Source organism: Bombina bombina, chromosome 2 (assembly GCF_027579735.1).
Source record: "Bombina bombina isolate aBomBom1 chromosome 2, aBomBom1.pri, whole genome shotgun sequence".
NCBI lineage: Eukaryota > Metazoa > Chordata > Amphibia > Anura > Bombinatoridae > Bombina > Bombina bombina.
Window position 1 is genome coordinate 443092056 of NC_069500.1, and position 19585 is coordinate 443111640.

The following is a 19585-nucleotide window of genomic DNA, read 5'->3' on the forward strand; positions in this document are numbered from 1 at the left end:
TTGTTTGCACAATGAAGAGTTTTTTTCATCAGTGTGACTGCTCTATGTAAGTCTTAGTCAGCAATAGGCCTTGCTAGGTCAAATTCCTAGGCCTTAAAGGGACATAAGACCCACATTTTTTCTTTCGTGATTTAGAAAGAGAATGCAATTTTAAACATCTTTCTAATTTACTTCTATTATCTAATTTGTTTTATTCTCTTGGTATTCTTTGCTGAAAAGCATATCTAGATATGCTCAGTAGCTGATGATTGGTTGCTGCACATAGAAGCCTCGTGTGATTGGCTCACCATGTGCATTGCTTTTTCTTCAACTAAGGATATCTAAAAAATTATGCAAAATAAATAATAGAAGTATATTGTAATGTTGTTTAAATTTTTATTCTCTATCTGAATCATGAAAGAAAGATTTTGGGTTTAGTGGCCCTTTAAGTTGCCATATCCTGTCATTGTTAGTGGATATTTGGATCATGGTATAGTGATGGGATATTGTTTTGGGGATCTTAGTCTGAAGGTTCCACATTTTTTTCCCAGGTGGTCAGAGGTCGAAGGTCAGCTTTAGGGAAGCCCCAGGATATAAGAAAGTTGTGTAGTCTAGAATATTCAAATGGAAGCCACAGAGGTGGATTCTGTGTTATTGAATCTACTCCGCGTGGAGGTAGTAATATGTCTGCAGAATAAAGTTGTGAAACTTGTTGGAGGCCCCACTTTTTCCAATGTACACTGTGCATGTCTTGGAGTGTAATTAATAGCCTAGGGATAGAGTGCAATGGAGATGGGTGCGGTGATATTTCCGAAAGATGTCAAAGGGAAGGCCAAACTTTCAGGTTCGCCCGGACAATTCCGTTGTGTATCTTTAATTGATCTAAGCAGTATACTGCAATCCAGGGAAGATCTGCCAGACATATGCCTGCAGGCAGGTCAGACGCTTCCGCATCTTTCCACCTCTGCGGTTCGCCCTTGTCTGCCCATGCAAAAATGTGTGAGATTCGGGAGGCTTCATAATAGCCTTGAATACTGGGCATAGCAACTCCGCCTTGTCCAAACCTTTTTTGCAATATTTTTGATGCTATACGTGGTCTGGAAGAACCCCAGATATAGTTCTGGAAGAGAGAGTAGACCTTGCATAGTAGTTGTTTAGGGACGTTTAGAGGTAGGCATCTGAAATAATATAATATCTTTGGAAGAACGGTCATTTTTAATTATGTAATACGTCCCAACCACGAGACTTCTTTAAAACTCCAGGACTTTAGGAGCGTTGTTATCTCTTGGATAACCGTATTGTAGTTTTGGTCAATCACCTGTTTTAGGTTGGGTCCTAGTTGTACTCCTAGATGTCTATTAGTGTCTTGCGCCCACTGAAAAGAGTAGGAGGTCTGAAGAATATATAGCTCAAACGCTGGTATAAGAATAGGCAGTGCTTCGGTTTTTAAGTAATTAAGTTTATAATAGCTATAGCTGCCAAAATCTCTAATGATGTCAAATAATGCAGGCAGGGAACCAATCGGGTTGGTCAGGAAGAGAGTGACATCGTCAGCGAAAAGAGCTATCTTCTCACTGATTCCACCGAGTGTTACTCCCTGGATTTGCTGGGAGTTGCAAATAGCTTGGGCAAGAGGCTCAATGGCCAAGACAAACATTAGGGGTGATAGGGGGTAAACTTGTCTGGTGCCATTTGTAATCAGAAACTCTGGGGAAGAAAACCCAAGTCCTCTAACTACCACCAATGGGCCGTATAGAGTGCTTGTATGGCCCCAATTACTTCACAAGGGAAGCCAAACTGTGTCAAAGACTGCCACAAGTAGTCCCATCTGACCCTGTCGAATGCTTTTTCTGCATCTAGGGACAGGGCCAGCATGGGACATCTCTGCCTATGAGCTTCCGAAAAGACGTTAAGGACCCTCCGGGTGTTATCAGGACCCTCTCTGCTGAACGTGAAGCCCACTTGTCCAGATTTTACAAGGTTTGGAAGTAGGAGCCTAAAACGATTGGCCCATAGTTTGGCATATAATTTAACATCTGCATTTATTAGCGAAATTGGCCGATAACTACTACATTGGGAAGGGTCATTGAGAGGCTTTGGTATAGGTAGGATAATCGCTTGTAAGAACTCTTTTCTCAGGGAGCCAGTGTCCCGGGCCTCGGCAAAAACTTTTAGGAGGATATTACTTATGTCTGAGCGTAAAGTTTTGTAGAAAGCTGCCGGGAACCCATCAGGACCCAGTGCTTTATTGCTCTGAGTGAGTTTGATGGCAGATGTAAGTTCAATTGGTGTAAACGGGGCACTAAGTTCTTCTCTGGCTGATAGGGAGAGTGATGGGAGATTGAGTGTCTTCAAAAAGGAGGTAATAGATTGGACTGTGGCTTCAGTTTTTTGTCATAGAGGGTTTAAGGTTATAAAGGTTAGAATAGTATTCAGCAAATGCTTCTCCTATGTCTTTGGGTGAGGTAACCATTCAATCTCCTCGCTTTATGGACAAGATTCTGGCTGCAGCTGTTCTGCCCCGAAACTTATGGGCTAATCGGGATGAAGCTTTATTTCCTTGATAATACATTATTTGCTTAAAACGGGAGTATGCCTCTTGTACCCTTTCAATCTCTTTATCTGATAGTTGGGCACACAATCCCTTGATTTCTTCAGCTAGTTGAGAAAAAGGTGAGATTTTGTTTGCCTGCTCTTTAGCTCTCAAGGTAGCAGTCAATAGTCCTAGTGGGACTCCTATCAGGGTTCGAGTAATTGCTTGTGTTCTAATGCATACTCCCCGGATGTAAGCCTTAAGAGATGCCCAGATCGTTTGATACGGCATCTGCAGAGTTTCATTTATCTTAATAAATTTTACTAGAGAGGCCTGCAGTGAAGATCTGAACTCCTGATTGTGTAATAGCTGTCTTGGGAGTTTCCAGCTCGGTCTGGATGTTTTGGTCAGGTCTGTGGAAAGGGTGAAAAGTAGGACATTGTGATTAGACCAAGGGCATGTCTTTATGTGAGACGAGGTTATTCTGTTAAGAGCCCAGGAGTCAGTGAACAGATAGTCCAGTCGAGAATATGAGTTGTGTGGTTTGGAGAAGTGTAATCTCTATGGGTTTGGTGTAGGGCTCTCCATATATCATATAAATTATATTGAGTTATAAGCTGCCAAAATTTGGCCGCAGTGTTTATAGTATAGGTGTCAATTTATTTGCCTGTTTGGACTTTTTTATCTTCTGCTGGGTCCCATACCATATTGCAGTCACCTCCAAAAATCATGGTACCTGTTTTGATTGGTTCTACTCTAGATAAGATATCTTTTACAAAGCTAGGTTGGCCCTGGTTAGGAACATATAAGTTTACTAGTGTGTAGAGTGAGCCATTACGTTTACAAATGAGTACTAAGTACCCTGGTCATCTATCTCCTTGTAAATGAGTTCTAGGTTAACAGATTTATGAACAATAATTGCCACCCCTCTTGACTTCTCAGTGAAGGAGGAACAAAATATGGTAGGGTAGTCAGAGGATCTATAGCCAATGTATTTCCTGCAAAAACTCAATCTGAGCCTTTAAGGACTTCATGGAATTGGTTAACAGACTTTTCTTGTAGACGAGTTAAGGCCCTTGGTATTTAAGGTAGCAAATGTAATAAGTTCAGTCTCAGCCATGTTAGGATTCTGGGTTGGGTGGGGGAATAGGTATGGGGGGGGGGTGGTGGTGAGAGAACAGGGAGAAGGACCGGATAGGGTCAGAGGTATAGGGGAATATATGGTACTTACCCCGTCCGGATGTGCCCTACACACAGTAGACTATATTTAAAGCTCTTTATATAGAAGGAGCCTCATAAACAAAAGTCAATATTTGAAGGTCTTAACAGAGGATGAACTGAGAATAAAAATAATTATTAGGTAAGCACTCATAACAGTATAGTAGAAATACCAATAACGTAGAACACTGAAGACCTGGAGTGCTATTTAGAGACTGTAAAGAACACAGACAAAAATTCTCAACTATCAACATATAATTATATTATCTATGTAGCAAAGGGGGCGGCTGGTGTTGCCGCTAGTAGAAGAGGGTTACCTATCAATAGGAATTAATCTCTTCGGTCCCAGTAACAGGGGACAATACAGATAGTATTAATATGGGGGGGGGGGGGGATATTAGTATAATGTAACCGTGCAAGAGTATAGACACTTAAAAAAAAAAAAAAATATATAAAAATTGTATTCTTGGATCCTAATGCCTAGATTTAGAGTTCTGCGTTAGCCGTCAAAACCAGCGTTAAGGGGTCCTAACGCTGGTTTTGGCCGCCCGCTGGTATTTAGAGTCAGTCAGGAAAGGGTCTAACACTCACTTTCCAGCCGCGACTTTTCCATACCGCAGATCCCCGTCAATTGCGTATCCTATTTTTTTTAATGGGATCTGCCTAACGTTGGTATTTAGAGTCTTGGCTAAAGTGAGCGTTAGAACTCTAACGACAAAACTCCAGCCGCAAAAAAAAAAAAAGGCAGGAGTTAAGAGCTTTATGGGCTAACGCTGGTTCATAAAGCTCTTAACTACTGTGCTCTAAAGTACACTAACACCCATAAACTAAGTATGTACCCCTAAACCGAGGTCCCCCCACATCGCCGCCACTCTAATAAAAAATTTTAACCCCTAATCTGCCGACCGCACACCGCCGCAACCTATATTATCCCTATGTATCCCTAATCTGCTGCCCCTAACATCGCCGACACCTACATAATATTTATTAACCCCTAATCTGCCCCCCCCAACGTTGCCGCTTCCTTACCTACACTTATTAACCCCTAATCTGCCGACCGGACCTCGCCGCTACTCTAATAAATGTATTAACCCCTAAAGCTAAGTCTAACCCTAACACTAACACCCCCTAAATTAAATATAATTTAAATCTAATGAAATAAATTAACTCTTATTAAATAAATTAATTATATTTAAAGCTAAATACTTACCTGTAAAATAAACCCTAATATAGCTACAATATAACGAATAATTATATTGTAGCTATTTTAGGATTTATTTTTATTTTACAGGCAACTTTGTATTTATTTTAACTTGGTACACAATAGCTATTAAATAGTTAATAACTATTTAATAGCTACCTAGTTAAAATAAGTACAAAATTACCTGGAAAATAAATCCTAACCTAATTTACAATTAAACCTAACACTACACTATCAATAAATTAATTAACTAAACTACCTACAATTATCTACAATTAAATCAACTAAACTAAATTACAAACCCCCCCCCCACTAAATTACATAAAAATAAAAAAAGATTACAAGAATTTTAAACTAATTACACCTACTCTAAGCCCCCTAAAAAAATAACAAAGCCCCCCAAAATAAAAAAATGCCCTACCCTATACTAAAATAAAAAGTTAACAGCTCTTTTACCTTACCAGCCCTTAAAAGGGCCTTTTGCGGGGCATGCCCCAAAGAAAACAGCTCTTTTGCATTTAAAAAAAACATACAATACCCCCCCCCAACATTACAACCCACCACCCACATACCCCTAATCTAACCCAAACACCCCTTAAAAAACCTAACACTAAGCCCCTGAAGATCTCCCTACCTTATCTTCACCACACCGGGTATCACCGATCCGTCCAGAAGAGGGCCCGAAGTCTTCATCCTATCCGGCAAGAAGAGGTCCAGAAGAGGGTCCAAAGTCTTCATCCTCCCGGCAAGAAGAGGACATCCGGACCGGTAGACATGTTCATCCAGGCGGCGATTTCTTTCTTCATCCATCCGGCGCGGAGCAGGACCATCTTGAAGCAGCCGACGCGGAGCCATCCTCTTCTTCCGGCAACTCCCGACGAATGAAGGTTCCTTTAAGTGACGTCATCCAAGATGGCGTCCCTCGAATTCCGATTGGCTGATAGGATTCTATCAGCCAATCGGAATTAAGGTAGGAAAAATCTGATTGGCTGATTGAATCAGCCAATCAGATTCAAGTTCAATCCGATTGACTGATTGGATCAGTCAATCAGATTGAGCTCGCATTCTATTGGCTTATCGGAATAGTGCAGTGTTAGGTTTAATGGTAACTTAGGTTAGGATTTATTTTCCATGTAATTTTGTACTTATCTTAACTAGGTAGCTATTAAATAGTTATTAACTATTTAATAGCTATTGTACCTAGTTAAAATAAATACAAAGTTGTCTGTAAAATAAATATAAATGCTAAAATAGCTACAATTTAATTATTATTTATATTTTAGCTTTATTAGGATTTATTTTACAGGTAAGTATTTAGCTTTAAATAGGATTAATTTATTTAATAAGATTTATTTTATTTCGTTAGATTTAAATTAAATTTAATTTAGGGGGGTGTTAGCTTTGGCGGTTAATAGTATCGGCGATGTCCGGTCGGCAGATTAGGGGTTAATACTTGAAGTTAGGTGTCGGCGATGTTGGGGAGGGCAGATTAGGGGTTAATACTATTTATTATAGGGTTTTTGAGTCGGGAGTGAGGCGGTTTAGGGGTTAATACATTTATTATAGTGGCGGCGAGGTCTGGTCGGCAGATTAGGGGTTAATAAGTGTAGTTAGGCAGCGGCGACGTTGGGGGGGGGCAGATTAGGGGTTAATAAATATAATATAGGGTTCGGTGATGTTAGGGGCAGCAGATTAGGGGTACATAGCTATAATGTAGGTTGCGGCGGTGTACGGAGCGGCAGATTAGGGGTTAATAATAATATGCAGGGTTCAGCGATAGCGGGGGTGGCAGATTAGGGGTTAATAAGTGTAAGGTTAGGGGTGTTTAGACTCAGGGTTCATGTTAGGGTGTTAGGTGCAGACTTAGGAAGTGTTTCCCCATAGGAAACAATGGAGCTGCGTTAGGAGCTGAACGCTGCTTTTTTGCAGGTGTTAGGTTTTTTTTCAGCTCAAACTGCCCCATTGTTTCCTATTGGTATATCGTGCACAAGCACGTTTTTTAAGCTGGCCGCGTCCGTAAGCAATGCTGGTATTTAGAGTTGCAGTGGCGGTAAATTATGCTCTACGCTCCCTTTTTGGAGCCTAACGCAGCCCTTCAGAGAGCTCTAAATACCAGCATTGTTTAAAAGGTGCGGGGGAAAAAAAAACACGCGTAGCTAACGCACCCCTTCTAACGCAAAACTCTAAAACTAGGTGTGTGTGTGTAGGTATATGGAGAGATGAATCCTGGTATCTGATAGCCATCTCAGTATGAAGTGGGGCAGGGGTTAAAAGTTAAGCATAAAGTGACTCAAAAATCTTATCAAATGTTTCTGTTGGTTATATACATCTGGAGGTGAATCTGGGGAGTATAACAATAGTGCAAAAGTAGCTAGTAAGGAATATAATAACAAAATGCTCTCTTACATGTTAGTGAGTAGAAAATAAACCAGATCACCCGGAGTCAGGTAAAAACATTTGAATTTTAGTACTAAATTACTTTTTTTTTTTTGAGTCTTAATAGAAATTAGGCCCCATGTGACCTCGTGACCAGGCCAGACCAGGAGGAGTGACCAAACAAATGGGTCTCAGAATGTAAATTTAACTCATCCCCATCGGGCCAGAGCCAGAGCCACATGTGTCTACAAAGCTAGACAGTCATATCATTCGAATAAACACATTTAAATATCAATGTTGATGCATATAAGTTACAGAACAGTGAAGTGGGTGTAGTCCAGGTATGAGGTAGAAGTCCTCTGTGGCAGGGGACACCAATCAGGAGCTGAAGGATGAAGTTTGGATGTTGGTATTGGTCTGACAGGCTGTAGCGGGACCTGTGGCTTTTGGTTAGGAGGCTTAGGCTCATAGCTGCAAGCTTCTGAGGCAGTAGTCTCGCTCTGGAAATGGTCAGTCTCTGTTAATATCTTCCGCCTCAGTTTTGAGGTAAAAACCACCCCTCTTAGGGATACACCTGGATTCTTGGTGGAGTATGGTAAAATAAGGGGTTATCAAACTCCAATTATAAACAAAATTGAGAGTTTTTAGGCAGTTAGGTGAAGAGCTCTCCCAATATACGTCTTGCTTGCTTGATGGTTAACTCCGCCCCCCGCGATGGCTTAATTCTAATATACCAGTGGCTCCCTGGTTTGATGTGCTCTGCTTTAAAGGGAACGGTACCTGTGATTGTGGTTTGAATAGCCATGCCTTAGAGAGAACAGTGACCCTGCCCTTTTTAATGGGGTTTTATCTTTTGCATTATCTGCCCTCTCCACATGATTTCCTGGGGGGCATGTGTCCCCCTACCCCCCCGTTGCTACACCCATGGCATCAGTGAAACGTAATTTGCATCATACAAGTAAAAATTGTGGTGTTTGAATACTGGTGCACAGGGCACTCACTGCATATGTATGTATTCTTCAGAAAAAATCTGAGCCATATTCACTAATGGAAGTATATTGCAAAAATGCTTCTATTTAAAATGGATGAGTTACTGCCAGCTGTTGCAGCATTATCCTGGAATACTGCTAATGCTATGTGAAAATAAATCAAGACTTGGGGCCCTATGTACCAAAAAGTGGATAAATAAAGTTCCTGACTTGGGAACTGGTCTGCTCCCCCTTGAGCAAACAGGCAGCAGCCAGACAGTTTAGGTCTGCTGCCCCCTTCTCTCACTTGACCAGTCATACACGAGCAGGGTCTGTCAATCACCCTGAACAAACATGTTTTAGGTGTTTTATGTCTGACACCTCAGAGGCATTAGCCTGGCCCACAAGGCTTAAAAAGCAGCATTTGTTGCTTTGTACATTGAGCCCTTAATTGTTTTATTATCTGTTGGTAGCCTCCGTGCTTTGACTTTGTCCATTGTGTTGCTGGCCTCTGTATCATGCCCTGATGGTCATCCTGCAAAGTGTCTCAAAGCTATCACTATAGCATCATGTCAGCTATCATATGCATACCATATCAGCTATAACCCACACTTACAGTGTGTGATATATTAACTACATGCAGTATCCCATCAGCCATTACCTGCTGTTCTAATGACTATTCCCTGCTACTTTGACTTTCTAGCAAATACTTGATAATGTACCTTATGGCCACTTCCTTTATTTTGTGTCCTGCTGACTATTATCTGCTAGACATTATTTTCTAATGTGCCCTGCTGATCATTTCCTGCTGCTGTTTAATTATTTTTTATGGGAATCATCTCTCAATTCACCAAAACTAACAGGTTGTGGTCCTTTATTTAAATGTATCTTTGTAAACATGATGTTGGATATGATTGTCACTATTTAGTGTATTAACAATATATTTTTGCAACCTACTTTGGTATCTGCAACTACTGTTCATTGGTTGTTCTATAGAATTGAGTAATGACTGCCCCAGGAAATCTGTAAGTTGATAACTTTCAGACCCTGCATACATAGGGAATCTACATCATCAGACTGGCATGAATTGCTTTGCAGCTTGCTTGATATAAAGTATTATTACTTACACTAAATTCTGATACCAAAACCAGAGGGGACTCTTGGGGACAATTGTTACTCAGGGTACAATGCTGTCTTGAACTTGCTCTCTACCTTTATATTGTAAAATGCAATATCTTCACTTGATATTCCAACTAAATCAAATATAACTATTGTGGTAATCTGTGGCATAACATGAAGTAGTTTCTATGTTCACAAATATGTATCAAAATGTGAATCTTTTAAAGAAATTAAATTGGTGTGCATACATTTGAGAAAATGTATCCTTATGTTGTTTTATTTTTTCTTTGTCTTGCTTGCATATTGATTTTGCTTTTATTAATTAAAAACACATGCTAAATAATTGTAAGTCTTTAAAGTGTGCACAATACAGGGTTCATATTAGAGAGCCAAATCAGATTCCAGCAGAGAAAGATGGCTAAAAATCTTTGTTACTTGGCGTGCTGGCAAGGCTTTATTTTTAGCTGAATAAAGTGTACCAACTTTTAAAGCTTTTCTTGTTTAGTCTGCCTTCTTGTGGAAATCGCAGCACTATGTCATCACTTTGTCAACATCTGGAACTAATTATAAGCCACATGATCGGCATTTTCTTTCCTTCACTGCCATGCTTTCCCCCATGAGAGTGCAAATATTCTGCATATGATACATTAGCTTTGTGACCCGCACAGAGAGCTTTGACTGTTGCGCCATGAATGGTCTCCTTGTTCTCAGCTTAAAGCAGCAGTATTTGACTTTAATATCTGTGCTAGCTTGATTTTACCTCCCACCTTTGCAGCCCAAATGGGTGTTCAATGCTTCCATAGGTTGTTGTAAAGTGTTAAAAAAAAAAACGTTCAACCAGTTGCAGAATGTACATCTATTTGTATGTGGGTAATTCTAGAACCATAATCATATTACAATTGCCAAGGTCGTATCATTGAATACAGAAATACAGATAGGAATAAACTATTATGAATATTGTATTTATTGTGGCTGGTAAACTTTTATGTCATGTTTATTGGCATAGAATTTGAGCATAAATAAGAATCATGATGATTATAAAGTTTTTCTATTTTCCTACATTTTCTACAAAGAAGAAAAGTGAAAAAGTGCTGTATCATTTGATCTTGCAAAACAACTATTTTATTGTTCTTCTTCCATAGATAAAAGCTTTGACTTGCCTTAAGTAACAAAAATAAAACATATTCTGTTATTAAAAAGTAGTACCTTTTATCATTTTAATAAAAATGCTGTAGAAAAGAAATCCTTTAAAGACCAAACAAGATACTGTGTTAAACTTATACACACCATAACCTTTGCTGTGAAAGTCTAAATGGACATTGACCACACATTATACATTTACTCTGTTACCACAATAACACACTGAGACACGGATGGGGTGTTAAGGCCGCAGCCCACATTTATTCAACGTTTTTAACATTTAAAGGGACAGTCTACTCCAGAATTTATATTGTTTAAAAAGATAGATAATCTCTTTATTACCCATTACCGAGTTTTGCATAACCAATACTGTTATATTAATTTACTTTTTACCTCTAACGTTGTATCTAAATCTCTGCAGACTGCCCCTTGTTTCAGTTCTTCTGACAGACTTTAGCCAATCAGTGACTTCTCATAAGTAACTCTATGGGCATGAGCACAGTTATCTATATGGTACACATGAACTAGCGCTGTCTAGTGGAGAAAAAATGTCAAATGCATTGCGATAAGAGGCGGGTTTCAAGGGCTTAGCAACTAGCATACAACTAAGAATACCAAAGGAACAAAGCAAATTTGATGATAAAAGTGAATTGGAAAGTTGTTTAAAACTGGATGCCCTATGTGAATCATGAAAGTTTAATTTTGACTAGACTGTACCTTTAAAACATAACCACAGTTATAACCAATACCCTTCAAGTGTGCTAGCCACCCCAAAACATCAAGCGCCTACCACAAGGCAGGCATGGCCACCAAGAATAAATCTCCTATAAATATAAATAAGGACATTAGGGAGGGAAGTTTCATTGTCCCGCTAAACAACTCTAAGGGACCTATTTATGAAAGGCCTGTCGGACATGATCCGACATTGCGGATCATGTCTGACAGACCTCGCTGAATGCGGAGAGCAATACACTCTCCGCATTCAGCATTGCACCAGCAGCTCTTGTGAACTGCTGGTGCAACGCCGCCCCCTGCAGATTCGCGGCCAATCGGCCACTAGCAGGGGGGTATCAATCAACCCGATTGTATTCGATCGGGTTGAATTGCGGCAATGCCTATCCGCCTCCTCAGAGCAGGCAGACAGGTTATGGTGCAGCGGTCTTTAGACCGCTGCTTCATAACTAGTGTTTCTCGCCAGAAACACGGGGCTTCAAGCTCCCTACGGAGATTGATAGATATGCCCCTAAGAGCTTCCGCTGTCTCAGCCCTCCTGTATAAAGCTTCCCAATCCTCACATCTCACCCTTTTTTCCTTCTTCCATTACGTAGCTTCAGTGGTGTAAAATAAAATAAAAATAACTCCACACATTTTTTTTTTCTTCCAGGGCTTCATTTACATTCAAAATGTATAAAAGAGCAGCAATTACCATTTGAGAAAACATTTCTCTTGTCTGAGAAAGTTATATTAAGGCTTTTTTTTAACTGTTGAAACCAAGAGGAGCTTCATATTTGTACAAGAACAGTAAACGTATTACATACCATTTTAATGAGTTGTCAAAATATAAATAAATTGATAATATATAAAGGCATAAAACAGTCACACACACCAGTTTAATAATATTGTACCATTACACAAGTCTCATATTCAGAAATTCCAAATTTAAGTCATTAGCACAGAATAAAAAAGCCACATATAATATGGGGAAAGGATAGATGCATCTCTCATATCATCATAAAGGTAATTTAATACATTCTTTGAAAACTGTAATAAAGTTTGCAGGAATTCTGGGTTAAGGAGGGAAACGTTTTCACTGTCTGGTCACCATATTTTCCAGTTACTGATCTATAAAGTCTAATATAATATTATGAATTTTCCTCAGTCTGTGAAACTTGAGCTATATAATTGTATAGAAGTTACTGAATAGAGTGCACAGCCAGTTTTAGTGAGTTTGTATAAATCAGACATGTCAAAACATAGAAGTGTTTCTATTGTTATTTTAATTAATTCCTTTTAATGTGCAGTTAATCAAAAACTTCCCTCAGACCACACAATGTGAAACAAACATTTAAAAAATAAAAAAAATCTGACTGGTTCTCATGATCCCTAAGTATAGATATATAAAAATGAAATAAAGCAGTAAACTCTTAGGAAAAAGTATTTATTTAAAATCAACAGCCTTCACCATTTGTTTGACTGTCTCAAATGATTTTTTTTTTTGTCTTTTTTTTTTTTTTTTAAATGCATAATTTTTGTTCATGCACAATTTCCATTATTATTTCATGTTCAATAGAAAGCAAAACGTATTATTCAGATCATTTTATACTATGGACATAGTCATCAACAATTCTCAGATAGGCCCTGGCCTTTAAACAATGCTCAATTGGTACTAAGGGGCCCAAAGTGTGCCAAGAAAATATACCCCACACCATTACACCACCAACAGCCTGAACCGTTGATACATGGCAGGATGGATCCATGCTTTCATGTTGTTAAGACAAATTCTGACCCTACCATCTGAATGTCGCAGCTGAAATTGAGACTCATAAGACCAGGCAACATTTTTCGAATCTTCTATTGTCCAATTATAGTGAGCCTGTACGAATTGTAGCCTCAGTTTCCTGTTCTTAGCTGACATGAGTGGCATCCGATGTGGTATTCTGCTACTGTAGCCCATCTGTTTCAAGGTTCAACGTGTTGTGCATTTAGAGATGTATTCTGCATACCTTGGTTGAAACGAGTGGTTATTTGAGTTACTGTTGCCTTTCTATCATCTCGAACCAGTCTGCCCATTCTCCTCTGACCTCTGACATCCACAGGGCATTTTCATCCACACAACTGCCGATCACTGAATGTTTTCTCTTTTTTCGGACCATTCTCTCTCTCTCTCTCTCTCTCTCTCTCTAACTATATATATATATATATATATATATATATATATATATATATATATATATATATATATATATATATATATATATATATATATATATATAGTGGGGTGACCAAATGGCAGACCTGAAGATATGTTGTCACAGATAAGCTTTCATTAGATTTTTAGCATGAACAAAATATGTTTTAAAACCACGCATTTTCAATTTGCTCTTTCATAATATTTTATAATCAAAGAAGATTTAGTCATATATATATATATATATATATAGAGAGAGAGAGAGAGAAAGAAAGAATATATATATATATATATATATATATATATATATATATATATATATATATATATATGACTTATGCAGCCCAGAAAAATTCAGTTTGCCGGAATCTTTCATAACGAATATTCGGGCAAATTAGTTTCCCTGAATATTTGTTGGGTGCAATATTTGTTATTTATTTAGTTTTGAACTAAACAAATAGTGAATTGTCATTGAACATTTACATTCATTTTCATTAAACAAATGTAAATATTCCTAAACTACAGGTGAAAAAGTTCACCTGCAGCAGATAACTGGGTCATTTCTGGGATTCGGTAATGTCTCCCAGAGTTTTTAAAGTGGTGGTTTACCAAAATGAAAACTTAAAGCTTTTTATAGTACTTTGTTATGTCTATTATAATTAATTAAAATAATTACTGCATTCAAATAATTTTTTATCATAAAAGAATGTCTTTTTTCTTTCTCACACCAAGCATTTTATTATGTCCTTTAGTCGCTTCACTGAATTTGTACTTGGAAAACAATCAATAAAATGTGCACAGTATAACTTTTGGCAATAATGTAAGTAGTTTTTTGTGTTCCTTTCTGGTGAAAAATCATTTTCCAATAAAATGCAAGATATTTTATAAAAAACAGGCTATAAAGTTATGTCCCTCAGTCTAAACTCAACACCGTCACAGCAGCCATTCTCCACCTATAATAATTTAGACTCCACGCATATGTGTCATCATTGACTGGAAGTGACATCATTCAGCTATCTTTAATAGTGTGGTTCAGAAGAAGGTAAATTATATCATACTTTTTATTAGTATTTTTGAGGTGTATGATAGCCAGGAAAGGTATTTCCAAGCTTAATAACTCAACCCCATGACATAAAATTATGATGGAAAATGATCACTTTAAAAAATAAATAAATCTTTTTTATGAGCTTTATTTAAATAACAAATTGCTTTACAAAGAAATACATACATAACAATTGTTTCCTGTGCTTTATAGAATGTTACTACAGCGAATCTGGAACACGGTGTAGCTGACACCCTGGAAGAGGTGGCTCTGATGCTTCGGTCTCATAGCAGGGCTCAGGGGAGAGTTTGTAATTCCTGAAAGTGAGGAAACAGCCTCATGGAACAGTCTTTGGATAGTTTCTGCTTAGTTTTAATATTGTTTTAACTCTATGTAAACTAAATAAAATGTTACTTTGTCCGGTGACAAACTGTACATTGTGAATTCTGTAATTTCACTAATGAGGGTAACATTTACCTATACATTCAATAATATACTGTAATCCAATAAAAATGCGAACCAACGGTCAACCACTTTTCCACGTCTTTTGCGATTGGAGGGGGAGGTATAAAAAAACAAAACAAAGGGGGCGGAGCTAGTCAGCCAAGGAGATGGCTGCGGCTTAAGAGAGCTCCTAAGCCCAATCTGGCTGACAAACAATAAAAGTCAAGAGGACCTGAAGGAAAAGTGACCCAAGTAGGCAGAACAGTCTCACCTTCGAGGGGACAACATAATGTGAAGTTAGAAGAGGTATAGGTGGTGTGCTTGAGGTGTTCAGTAACCAGCACACTGATACAGGCCTATACTCTCCAGAATCCGCCTGAACTACCCGCTGGGATACAAAACAGCACTATCGACAGAGGCTGAGGTTAGGAGCATATCAGGTGCAATATCGGAAGATAGAGTTGATGCGCTAATACAAGACTTACACATAGAGACGGTGTGCTAGGCCGCACTTTACCTTAGCGCAACATACATTGCCATAAAATTGAGTCATCTTGGAAGTGGAATAACACTGCCATACAGTAAGCACACAATTCCGCACTGAATATATGAATACACGATCCCCTACAGAGGGTGAGACAGTGGACCCATACCCTGTAGGAATTTAGAGCACAACATGGTATAATACAGACCTTTTAAAAGCCTCCCTGGAAAATGTAGAACACCATTGCGGTCCTGTATAATAGCACCATGCGTCATGCTGAATAAATGAGGGTTCTAACCACAACACGTTAAAGCACATAGAGAACAGGGTAATATTGCTCATGTTTCACCACAACTCTAAATAATACATAAGATTTGCAGGTGTTCTTCTATATCTAATGAGCTACTATTACTGGTGGGAGATATATACGCACATCATAATATATTAGCTCAGTGACGTTATGAACGTTAGCCCATGAGTATAGCATACAGTGCAGTGTTAAGATACTACTGACAAAAGACATAACCATGTCCCCAAAAAAACCTAACAGAAAAGGGATTGGCCCTAAACAAAGAAACCATGCAACACCCTCAGTCAACAACTTTTTTTAAATCTGTAGAGGCCAAATATACCACAGAGGCTACCCTCAATACCACAGAAGACCCTGAATCTATCACGGATTTCTCCTCCTCTGAGTCAGAATCAGAAACCATGATGGATACACTAACAGTGCAAAAAGCTTTATTTGAGTCATTACCCTCAAAAAAAAGGACTTTTCTACCTTAGTTTTGCAATTAAAACAATGTATTAAAGATGAAATAAGTGACCTTAAGAAGGAAATATCAGACATTGGCCACAGGGTAGAAGCAGTGGAGAATACGCAAGACACACATGCTTCAGCAATAACAGATCTGCGCAATATCTTACATAAACAGAACAACGTGATTGGAACAGCCAATAGAATGTGACCTCAATCCTATTGGCTGATTGCATCAGCCAATAGGATTTTTCCTACCTTAATTCCGATTGGCTGATAGAATCCTATCAGCCAATCAGAATTCAAGGGATGCCATCTTGGATGACGTCATTTAAAGGAACCTTCATTCTTCGCTTGGACTTCGTTTGAAGAGGATGCTCCGCATCGGCTGGATTGAAGATGGACCCGCTCCGCTCCGGATGGATAAAGATAGAAGATGCCGTCTGGATGAAGACTTCTGCCGCTTGGAGGACGACTTCTGCCCGGATCGGATGAAGACTTCTGCCCCTCTGGAGGTCCACTTGTGCCCGGCTGGGTGAAGACGTCTCAAGGTAGGGTGATCTTCAAGGGGATAGTGTTAGGTTTTTTTAAGGGGGGATTGGGTGGGTTTTAGAGTAGGGTTTGGTGTGTGGGTGGTGGGTTTTAATGTTGGGCAGGTATTGTATTTTTTTTTACAGGTAATAGAGCTCATTACTCTGGGGCAATGATCTGCAAAAGGCCCTTTTAAGGGCTATTTGTAATATAGTATAGGGTAGGGAATTTTTTTTATTTTGGGGGGCTTTTTTATTTTATTAGGAGGATTAGAGTAGGTGTAATTAGTTTAAAAATCTTCACAAAAAGAGAAGGAAATTTCAATCCTAGGGTTGAAAATATTGTACACTTAGGAAGCACTCTTGCCTGAGATAGGGGGGCTCTATGTAGGAACACAGGTTCTCAGGTATGGAGAGGGGCGGTCTGAGCCGTAATAAATTAAAATTTAACCTTTATTAAGATTTATATTAAAATAATAGTCCACGAACAAACATAAATACTTAAATTAAAAACACAGATGAAATGGGGAGTATCGTGTGCAGTGTGTTTTTGATGTAAAGGGTTATTGCTGGGGTTAATTCATAAACCTAGGACGAATGATCCCTAGTCCAGAATATGTTCCCACCGTGAGGAAATAGTGTATGGTACCTTAGGATTCCTAAGGTGTGCCATCCACCTAATATGTAGTATTCAAGTCTGTTGAGGCAACCAAGTACTCTTTATAGGGAGTTCCAATAGTTAGTATACTACTGTGTTCTTACTTTTGATATCATGTATTAGGCAAACAGTAGCATTTATTGTTAGTATTATTGATACATCTATTGCAGAGCTGGATGAGAAGGAAGATCCAATCCTCCTTATATTCTACAGCAACTGAGTGTTTTTGAATAAAGACTTAAATAGTTGATACACTGTTGTATTCTCTTTTTAATTGAAAGTTGCTATTGATGTCATTGGTACATCTGTTACTATGCTGATTACAAAGAATATTCCAGTCCTCCTTGAATTCTATAATAAAACACACGGTTATTATCCGTGTTTAGGCTGATGCAAATGTTCATATAGCCAAATTTTGTATTAGGGAGGCTTGTATTAGTGTTTGCAATATTGCCTTATAATGGGTTAATTCTTGCAAGTTAAATAAACCTGAGTGTACTTATATCTTGTTTATTTTGCAGCAAGTTTTTAACATGCATTATAGTAAAACTTTTACTAATATTAATAGTAATACAGGCTTCTACTAATAGTGGCCTAGATTTAGAGTTGGGCGGTAGCCGTCAAAACCAGCGTTAGAGGCTCCTAACGCAGGTTTTTACCGCCCGCTGGTATTTGGAGTCAGTCAGGAAAGGGTCTAACGCTCACTTTGCAGCCGCAACTTTTCCATACCGCAGATCCCCCTACGCCATTTGCGTATCCTATCTTTTCAATGGGATCTTTCTAACGCCGGTATTTACGGAGTCGTGGCTGAAGTGAGCGTTAGAAATCTAACGACAAAACTCCAGCCACAGAAAAAAGTCAGTAGTTAAGAGCGTTCTGGGCTAACGCCGGTTTATAAAGCTCTTAACTACTGTGCTCTAAAGTACACTAACACCCATAAACTACCTATGTACCCCTAAACCGAGGTCCCCCCACATTGCCGCCACTCTATTAAATTTTTTAACCCCTAATCTGCCGCTCCGTACACCGCCGCCAGCTACGTTATCCCTATGTACCCCTAATCTGCTGCCCCTAACATTGCCGACCCCTATATTATATTTATTAACCCCTAATCTGCCGCCCCCGCTACCGCTGACACCTGCATATTTTTTTTAACCCCTAATCTGCCGCTCCGTACACCGCCGCAACCTACATTATCCCTATGTACCCCTAATCTGCTGCCCCTAACACAGCCGACCCCTATATTATATTTATTAACCCCTAATCTGCTGCCCCCAATGTCGCCTCCACCTACCTACAACAATTACCCCTAATCTGCCGACCGGACCACACCGCTACTATAATAAATGTATTAACCCCTAAAGCTAAGTCTAACTCTAACCCTAACACCCCCCCTAACTTAAATATAATTTAAATCTAACAAAATAAATTAACTATTATTAAATAAATTATTCCTATTTAAAGCTAAATACTTACCTGTAAAATAAACCCTAATATAGCTACAATATAAATTATAATTATATTGTAGCTATTTTAGGATTAATATTTATTTTACAGGCAACTTTGTAATTATATTAACCAGGTACAATAGCTATTAAATAGTTAATAACTATTTAATAGTTACCTAGTTAAAATAATTACAAAATTACCTGTAAAATAAATCCTAAACTAAGTTACAATTAAACCTAACACTACACTATCAATAAATTAATTAAATACAATACCTACAATTATCTACAATTAAACCTAACACTACACTATCAATAAATTAATTAAATACAATACCTACAAATAAATACAATGAAATAAACTAACTAAAGTACAAAAAATAAAAAAGAACTAAGTTACAAAAAATAAAAAAATATTTACAAACATTAGAAAAATATTACAACAATTTTAAACTAATTACACCTACTCTAAGCCCCCTAATAAAATAACAAAGCCCCCCAAAATAAAAAAATGCCCTACCCTATTCTAAATTAAAAAAGTTCAAAGCTCTTTTACCTTACCAGCCCTGAAAAGGGCCCTTTGCGGGGCATGCCCCAAAGAATTCAGCTCTTTTGCCTGTAAAAAAAAACCATACAATACCCCCCCAACATTACAACCCACCACCCACATACCCCTAATCTAACCCAACCCCCCCTTAAATAAACCTAACACTAAGCCCCTGAAGATCTTCCTACCTTATCTTCACCTCGCCGGGTATCACACCGATCCGTCCTGGCTCC